The 8,078-nt window shown below is 39.2% G+C and overlaps 1 protein-coding gene across 1 annotated transcript in view; it reads right to left on the reverse strand.

The window, feature by feature from the left end:
* The window catches only part of GTF2A2 (general transcription factor IIA subunit 2), a 21,998-nt gene extending 14,085 nt beyond the window's left edge, over positions 1-7,913 (reverse strand). The window contains exon 1 of the mRNA XM_019657537.1: positions 7,772-7,913. The gene's annotated coding sequence lies outside the window, so the exon portion shown is untranslated. The remainder of the gene's footprint in view (positions 1-7,771) is intronic.
* Positions 7,914-8,078: the final 165 nt, after the last annotated feature.

Genomic DNA, 8,078 nt, shown 5'->3' on the forward strand with positions numbered 1-8,078 from the left:
GTTTGTTGACCCTCTTCTCCCTGAACTCTTAATGTCACAAGACACCACCCTTGGTTCTCTGCTGCTCTGTCTATGCTTATTCCTTGGTGATAACATTCAGTCTCATGGCTTTAAATATCATTGCTGATGACTCCCAAATTCATATACTAGAACAGACCTCTTCCCTGAACTCACTCCTGGACCCAACTGCCTACTCAGCATCTCTACTTGTTGTCTTTCCCATCTCAGTTGATATAACTCTATACTTCTATGGGCTTAGGCAAAAACCTTTGAAGTTATCCCCCGTACTCTCAATCTCACCTCCACATCCAATCCCTAGCAAATCCTGTCAACTCTACCTTCAAAATGCATTCAGAATCCAACCATTTCTCACCATTTCCATTGCTATCACCCTGGTCTGTGCCACTATCATCTGTCATTTGGGTTACAGAAATAGCTTCCCAACTGGTTTCCTTGCTTCCATGCTTACCCCCTACACTCTAATCCCAACTTGGCAGCCAGGTGATCTTTTAAAACACAGGTTAGAACATAGCCCTTCTCTGCTCAAAACCTCCCATGGCTTCCATTTCGCCAGTCCTTAGATTATTCTATCTGGCTACCTACTATCTCTCTGAATTTATCTACCATCTCTCCCTTGCTCTTGCCCTTCTCCAGGCACACTGGCTTAGACCATCACAGACATGTTCCAGCCTATGGAAGCCTTTGCAAATGCTATTCTTTCTACCTGGAATATTCGTCCCCCAGATAGATAGAGATTCACTTGGTTCTCTTTGAGTACAGCATGTAGGTCATGAGACGTAATGAGACCTAATTGACTGCCATATTTAAAATGCCAACTCCAACCTCCACTCTGGAACTTTCCAATCCCCCTTTATCCTGCTATGTTTACTAAAGGCACCATCACCTTCTAACATATTACATAACATAGATTGTCAGTTCCTTCAAGGCAGGGGTTTTTGTCTGTTTTGTTCGCTGAAGTACACCAGGCATCAAGAACAAACAGTAACTGACACATAATATAAGACAAATAAATATTTGTTCAATAAATGAAGGCAAAAAAATCAGTAAAAATGGAATGTGTGTGAGTAGGGAGGGAGGTTAAAAAGCGCAAGGGGAGGTCCCAATAGGGAGATATATACTTGAAAATGTAGGAGTACAGAATCCTTGTACTCATTTGAGAAGTCTAAGAGTTACCTAGAATAGCTATAAGTTAAACTATCAGCAACATAATTTAAGAAAATTCCACTTACAATTGCATCAAAAAGAATATCTAGGAATAAATTTAACCAAGGAGATGAAAGACCTGTACACTGAAAACTATAAAACGATGAAAGAAATTGAAGACACAGATAACTAAAAAGACATTCCATGCTTATGGATTGGAAGAATATTGTTAAAATGTCCATACTACCCTTGATACCAAAACGAGACAAAGACACTACAGAAAAAGAAAATTATAGGCCAACATCCCTGATGAACATAGATGCAAAGCCCCTCAATGAAATATTAGCAAACCAAATTCAGCAATACATGAAAAAGACCATACACCACGATCAAGTGGGATTTATTCCCATTATGCAAGGCTGGTTCAATATCTGCTGGTTCAAAATCAATTAATATGATACATACACCACATAAAATGAAGGATAAAAACCACATGATCATATTAATTGATGTAGAAAAAAACATCTGACAAAAATGTAACACCCTTTTATGATAATAACTCTCAGCAACGGGGATAGAGAAAACATAACTCAACATACAAAGGCCATACATGACAAACCCACAGCTAACATCATACTCAACAGTGAAATGCTGAAAGCTTTTTCTTTAAGATCAAGAGCAAGATAAGGATGTCCATTTTCACCACTTTTATTCAACATAGTATTGGAAGTCCTAGCCACAGCAAACAAGAAATTAAAGGCATCTGAATTGGAAAGGAAGTAAAACTGTCATTATTTACAGATGACATGATACTGTATAGAGAGAACCCTAAAGTATTCCCCAAAAAACAATTAGAATAAATGAATTCAGTAATGTGATACAAAATAATATTCAGAAATCAGTGGCATTTTTATACACCAATACTGAACTATCCGAAAGAAAAATTAAGAAAACAATCCCATTTACAATTGCATCAAATGAAACAAAATACCTAAGAATAAACTTAACCAAGGAGGTAAAAGACCTATACTCAGAAAACTGTAAGACACTGAAAAAAGAAACTGATGATAGAAATACATGGATGCATATGTCATAATCATGAATAGGAAGAATTAATATCATTAAAATGTCTATACCACCCGAAGTAATCTACAGATCCAATGCAATCCTATGAAAATGACATTTTTCACACAACTAGAATAATCCTAAAATTTATATGGAGCCACAAAAGATCCCTGAATAGCCAAAGCAATCTTGAGAAAGAACAAATTTGGAGGCATCATGCTACCTGAAACTACACAAGGTCTGACAATTAAGTTTGTGAACGTGTTGCAACGATGTTGCTAACCTTTTTTGATATCAGAGGGATAATTCATTATGAATTTGTACCAACTGGACAAACAATTAACCAAGTTTACTACTGGGAAGTGCTGAAAAGGCTGCATGAAAAAGTTAGACAACCTGAACTTTCCACCAACAATTCATGGTTCTTGCATCACGACAATGCACCAGCTCACACGGCACTGTCTGTGAGGGAGTTTTTAGCTAGCAAACAAATAACTGTATTGGAAAACCCTCCCTACTCACCTGATCTGGCCCCAATGACTTCTTTATTTATCCCAAGACAAAGGAAATATTGAAAGGAAGACATTTTGATGACATTGAAGACATCAAGGGTAATACGACAGCTCTGATGGCCATTCCAGGAAAAGAGTTCCAAAATTGCTTTGAAGGGTGGACTAGGCGTTGGTGTCGGTGCATAGGCTCCCAGGGGGAGTAATTAGAAGGTGACCGTAGTGATATCAGCAATGAGGTATGTAGCAATTTTTCTAGGATGAGTTCGCAAACTTAATTGTCAAGACTTCGTACTACAAGTCTATAGTAATCAGAAGAGCACAACACTGGCATAAAAACAGACACAGATCAATGGAACAAAACCGAGAACCCAGAAATAAACCCACAGTCTATGGATAATTAATCCACATTGAAAGGCAAGGATATATATATAATAGGGGTAAAGACAGTCTCTTCAATAAATGGTGCTCGGAAAACTGGACAGATACTTGCAAAAAAATGTAACTGGAGTACCTTCTTACACCATATACAAGCATAAACTCAAAATGGAATAAAGACTTAGGTGTAGGACCTGAAACCACAGAACTCCTAGAAGAAAACACAGGCAGTAAACGCTCTGACATTTAGTAATATTTTTTTCCAATATATCTTGGACAAGGGATACAAAAGAAAAAATAAAATTGGGACTATGTCAAACTAAAAAGTTTTGCACAGCAAAGGAATCCATCAACAAAACAAAAAGACATCCTACTGAATGGAAGATATTCACCAATGATACATTCAATAAGGGGTTAATATCCAAAATATATAAGGAATTCATACAACTTAACATCAACAAAACAAATAATGTGATTAAAAAAATGAGCAGAGGGGCGCCAGTTAGCTCAGCTAGTTAGAGTGCAGTGCTCATAACACCAAGGTTGCCGGTTCAATCCCCACATGGGCCACTGAGATGGGCCCTCCACAACTAGAATTGAAACAACTACTTGACTTGGAGCTGATGACTCCTGGAAAAACACACCGTTCCCCAAAAAAAAAAAAAAAAAAAAGAGCAGAGGATCTAAATAGACATTTCTCTAAAGAGGACATACAGATGACCAACAGAAATATGAAAAGATGCCCAACATCACTAACCATCAGGGAAATGCAAATTAAAACCACAATGTAATGTCACCTCAAACCTGTCAGAATGACTATCGTCAATAAATCAACAAACAACAAGTGCTGGTGAGGATGTGGAGAAATGGGAACCATTGTTCACTATTGGCAAGATTACAAATTGGTGTAGCCCCTATGGAAAACAGTATGAAGGTTTGTGAAAAAATATTTAATTGAGCTACCATATGACCCAGCAATTCCACTTCTGTGTATTCATCTGAAGAAATTCAAAACACTAATTCGAAAAGATTTATGCACCTGTATTGCAGCATTATTTACTTATAATAACCAAGATTTGGGAGCAACTTCAACCTAAGTGTCCATCAGTAGACAAATGGATAAAGAAGATGTGGTACATATATACAATAGAATATTACTTAGCTATAAAAAGAACGAAATCTTGCCATTTGTGGTAATATGGAGGACTTAGAAGATTTTATACTAAGTGAAATAAGTGGTACAGAGAAAGACAAATGCTGTATGATTTCACTTTTACGTGGAATCTGGAAAACAAACAAAACAAACTCATAGATACAGACAACAAATTGGTGTAGTTACCAGATGGGAGGGTGGTTGGAAGATGGTAGAAAAAGGTGAAGAGATTAAGATGTACAAATTGTCAGTTATAAAAACCATCACAGGGATGTAAAGTACAGCATGGGGGTTATAGTCAATAATACTGCAATAACTGTATGTGTGGTGTCAGATGGGTACTAGACTTATTGAGGTTATCACTTTGTAAGTTATATAAACGTCTAATCACTATGTTGTACACCTGAGACATAATATTGTATGTCAACTGTAATTGAAAAAAAATATTTTAAAAAGTCTATACAAAGCAATCTACAGATTCAGTGCAATCCCTAACAAATATTCAATGGTAGTTTTCATAGAAATAGAACAATCCTATAATTTATTTTTTATTCTATTTTTTTTTTTAGCTGAGCCATCCTGCCACCTGTTGGCAGCTCAGCTTGGGCTGGGAATCGAACTGGTGACCCTTTTTCTCAGAGCTCACACTCTTGAGCAAGCTCTTAACCAACTGAGCCATGAGCTCTTAACCAACTGAGCCACTCGGTCAGCCCCAAACAATTCTTTAATTTAGAAGGAAGCACAAAAGACTCCAAATGACCAAAGCAATCTTGAAAAGGAACAGAGCTGAAGCTATCAAGCTCCCTGACTTCAATCTATATTACAAAGCTACAGTAATCAAAACAGTATGGTATTGGCATAAAAAGAGAGACAAATCTCAACAGAACAGAGAACCCAGAAATAAACCCACACATATATGGCCAACTAGTCTGTGACAAAGGAGTCAAGAATATATAATGGAGAAAGAGCAGGCTCTTCAATTAAAGGAGCTGGAAAAACTCGACAGTCACATGCAAGAGCATCAAACTAGCCTATTATCTTATACCATACACAAAAAAATAAATCGAAATGAATTAAAGACTTGAATGTAAGACCTGAAACCATAAAACTGGAAGAAAACATGGACGGTAAGCTCCTTAACATTGGTCTTGGTCATGAATTTTTGGATCTGACTCCAAAAGCAAAGGCAACAAAAGCAAAAGTAAATAAGTGGGACATCAAACTAAAGAGCTTCTGCAGAGGAAATAATCCACACAATGAAAAGGCAGCCTACTGCATGGGCGAAAATATTTGCAAATCATATATCTGATAAAGGGTTAATACCTAAAATATATAAAGAACTCATACAACTCAACAGTCAAAAACAAACAACTTGATTAAAAAATGGGCAGAGGATCTGAATATTTTTCCAAAGACATACAGATGGTCAACTGGTATATGAAAAGATGTTCAACATCACTAATCATCAGGGAAATGTAAATTAAAACCATAATGAGATGTTACCTCACATCTGTTAGAATGGATATTTTCAAAATGACAAGAAATAAGTGTTGGCGAGGATGTGGAGAAAAGGGAAGCCTTGTGCACTGTTGGTGGGAAGGTAAAGTGGTGCAGCACTATGAAAAACAGTATGGAGGTTCCTCAAAAAATAAAAAACATAACTACCATATGACCCAGCAATTCCACTTCTGGGTAGTTATCTGAAGAAAACAAAAAATCCTCTCTCAAAAAGACATCTACACCACACGTTTTTTTCCAGCATTATTTACAATAGACAACATATGGAAGCATCCTACGAGTTCATCGAGGGATGAATGGATAAAGACGACGTGGTAGAGACAGTTAAGTCTTCACTTAACATTGTCATTAGGTTCTTGGAAACTGACTTTAAGTTAAAGGACTATAATGAAACCAATTTTACCATAGGTAACTGATATAAACAAGAGTTAAGCTCTTTTGGCATATTTCTGGTGACAAAAACATCACCACACTTCTAAATACAGATCCTGAACACTTCTAAATAGTAAACATTAAAATAAACGTGAGCTATATACATACATTTAAGAAAGAGTAATAAAAACAACTAAGATCATTATTTTTCTAATGCGCTTATTCCAGTTAGGATCATAGGTGGCGGGAGCCTATCCCTGCAGTACAGAGTTAAAGGTCCAATCCTGGACAGGACACCCTTCAATAGCAGGGCGTACTCACTCTCACACACACTCACTCAGACTGGGACAATTGCAGACATGTCAGTTTACCTCACATGCATATCTCTGGGATGTAGGAGGAAACCCACACAGACTTGGGGAGTACATGCAAACTCCACATAGACGGTGGCTCCTGCTGGGAGTCAATTTTTTTCTTATCAACATTATAAAGAGGCCCTGCTGTGTATATGATGGAATACTACTCAGCCCTAAAATAAAGAATAAAACCTTGCCATTTGCAACAACATGGATGAACCTTGAGAGCATTATGCTAAGTAAAATAAGACAGAGGAAGACAAATACCGTATCATCTCATATGCAGAATCTAAAACAAACAAACAATCCTCAGATCCAGAGAACAGACTGGTGGTTGGCGGGGTGGGAGGCGGTGTCAAAAGGTACAAACTTCCTGTTATAAAATAAGCCCTGGGGATATAATGTACAGCATGGTGACTATTGCTAATAATACTGTATTGCATTTGAAAGTGTCTAAGAGAGTAGATCTTAAAAGTCCTCATCATAAGAAAAAATTTTTTGTAATTATGGTGGTGGTGATTATTCTGCAATGTATACCAACATCGAGTCATCATGTTGAAACAAATATAATTTTATATGTCTACTATACCGCAATGAAAATTAGTAAAATTAGCTGTTATTTAAACGTTTGTAAGAACTATTTGCTTTAATGACCTAAGATTCTTAAAAATTCCTTGTGAAACGTTCAAATCTTTCAGATGTGTTACCAACCATATAAACTTAGTATTCTTTAATTTTGCAGTTTATAAAATTAAGAAGGCTCCACATTCGTAAGTAACTCAAAGTTACTCCCGTCCTCATCCTTCTAGATCAAACCATCCAGTTAAATTCGGTCTTTGTCGGAGTTCGCATGCAATTGGAAGGCGGGCTTCAAACAAGCGAAGTACAAGAATGAAGACACTCAGGGAGTGCGCTCCCCGGGTATTCGGGACCTCCTCCACCCCAAAACCTTGGATGCTTTAAGACATTCACCTGGCTAAAAATTCGGCGCTGGTCTGAGGCGCAGGCCCTCCTCCTAAGCCCGTTCAGCGGGCGCCCGGTGGACAACCTCCCGCCACTAGACGCAACCGTCATCCGCCGCCTCCCTTCCCGAGTACCAGGTACGGGGCGCCAGCAGCGACGGTGGTAACGGATCTTACCCAGGCCCCGGGAGGGAAGGGCCTCGCCCACAATGCTGCCCTCGGAAAAGACCCCACCGACCGTAGCCCCAGCTCTGGGGGAGGAGGCCGGGAGCGTGGGCCTAGCTCACCCCATACCTGTGGAGAAGGCGCCTCCTGCCGTGGAGCAGACAGAAGCAGCACAGCCAGGAGCCCAGCAGGAGGTAGCCACTTCCCGCACCACCTCCGCGACCGCCGCAGAAACCAGACCTTGGCCAACGACCCGGAAGTGCTCGCAGAACATGGAAATGACGCCACGCAGGGCCCTGGGAGACCCCGCCCACCACCCGCCCCCTCGCCTTTCAAGTTTTGCGAGAGGGCGGGGCTTTGGAGAGAAGGACGGGCTTAGGGCCGCAGCTTTGAAGCCGTAGACCCGTGTCGAGGCCAACTTTTCAAGTAATTCATC

The sequence above is a fragment of the Hipposideros armiger genome, unplaced genomic scaffold (genome assembly GCF_001890085.2).
Source record: "Hipposideros armiger isolate ML-2016 unplaced genomic scaffold, ASM189008v1 scaffold_276, whole genome shotgun sequence".
In the NCBI taxonomy this organism is placed as follows: Eukaryota; Metazoa; Chordata; class Mammalia; order Chiroptera; family Hipposideridae; genus Hipposideros; species Hipposideros armiger.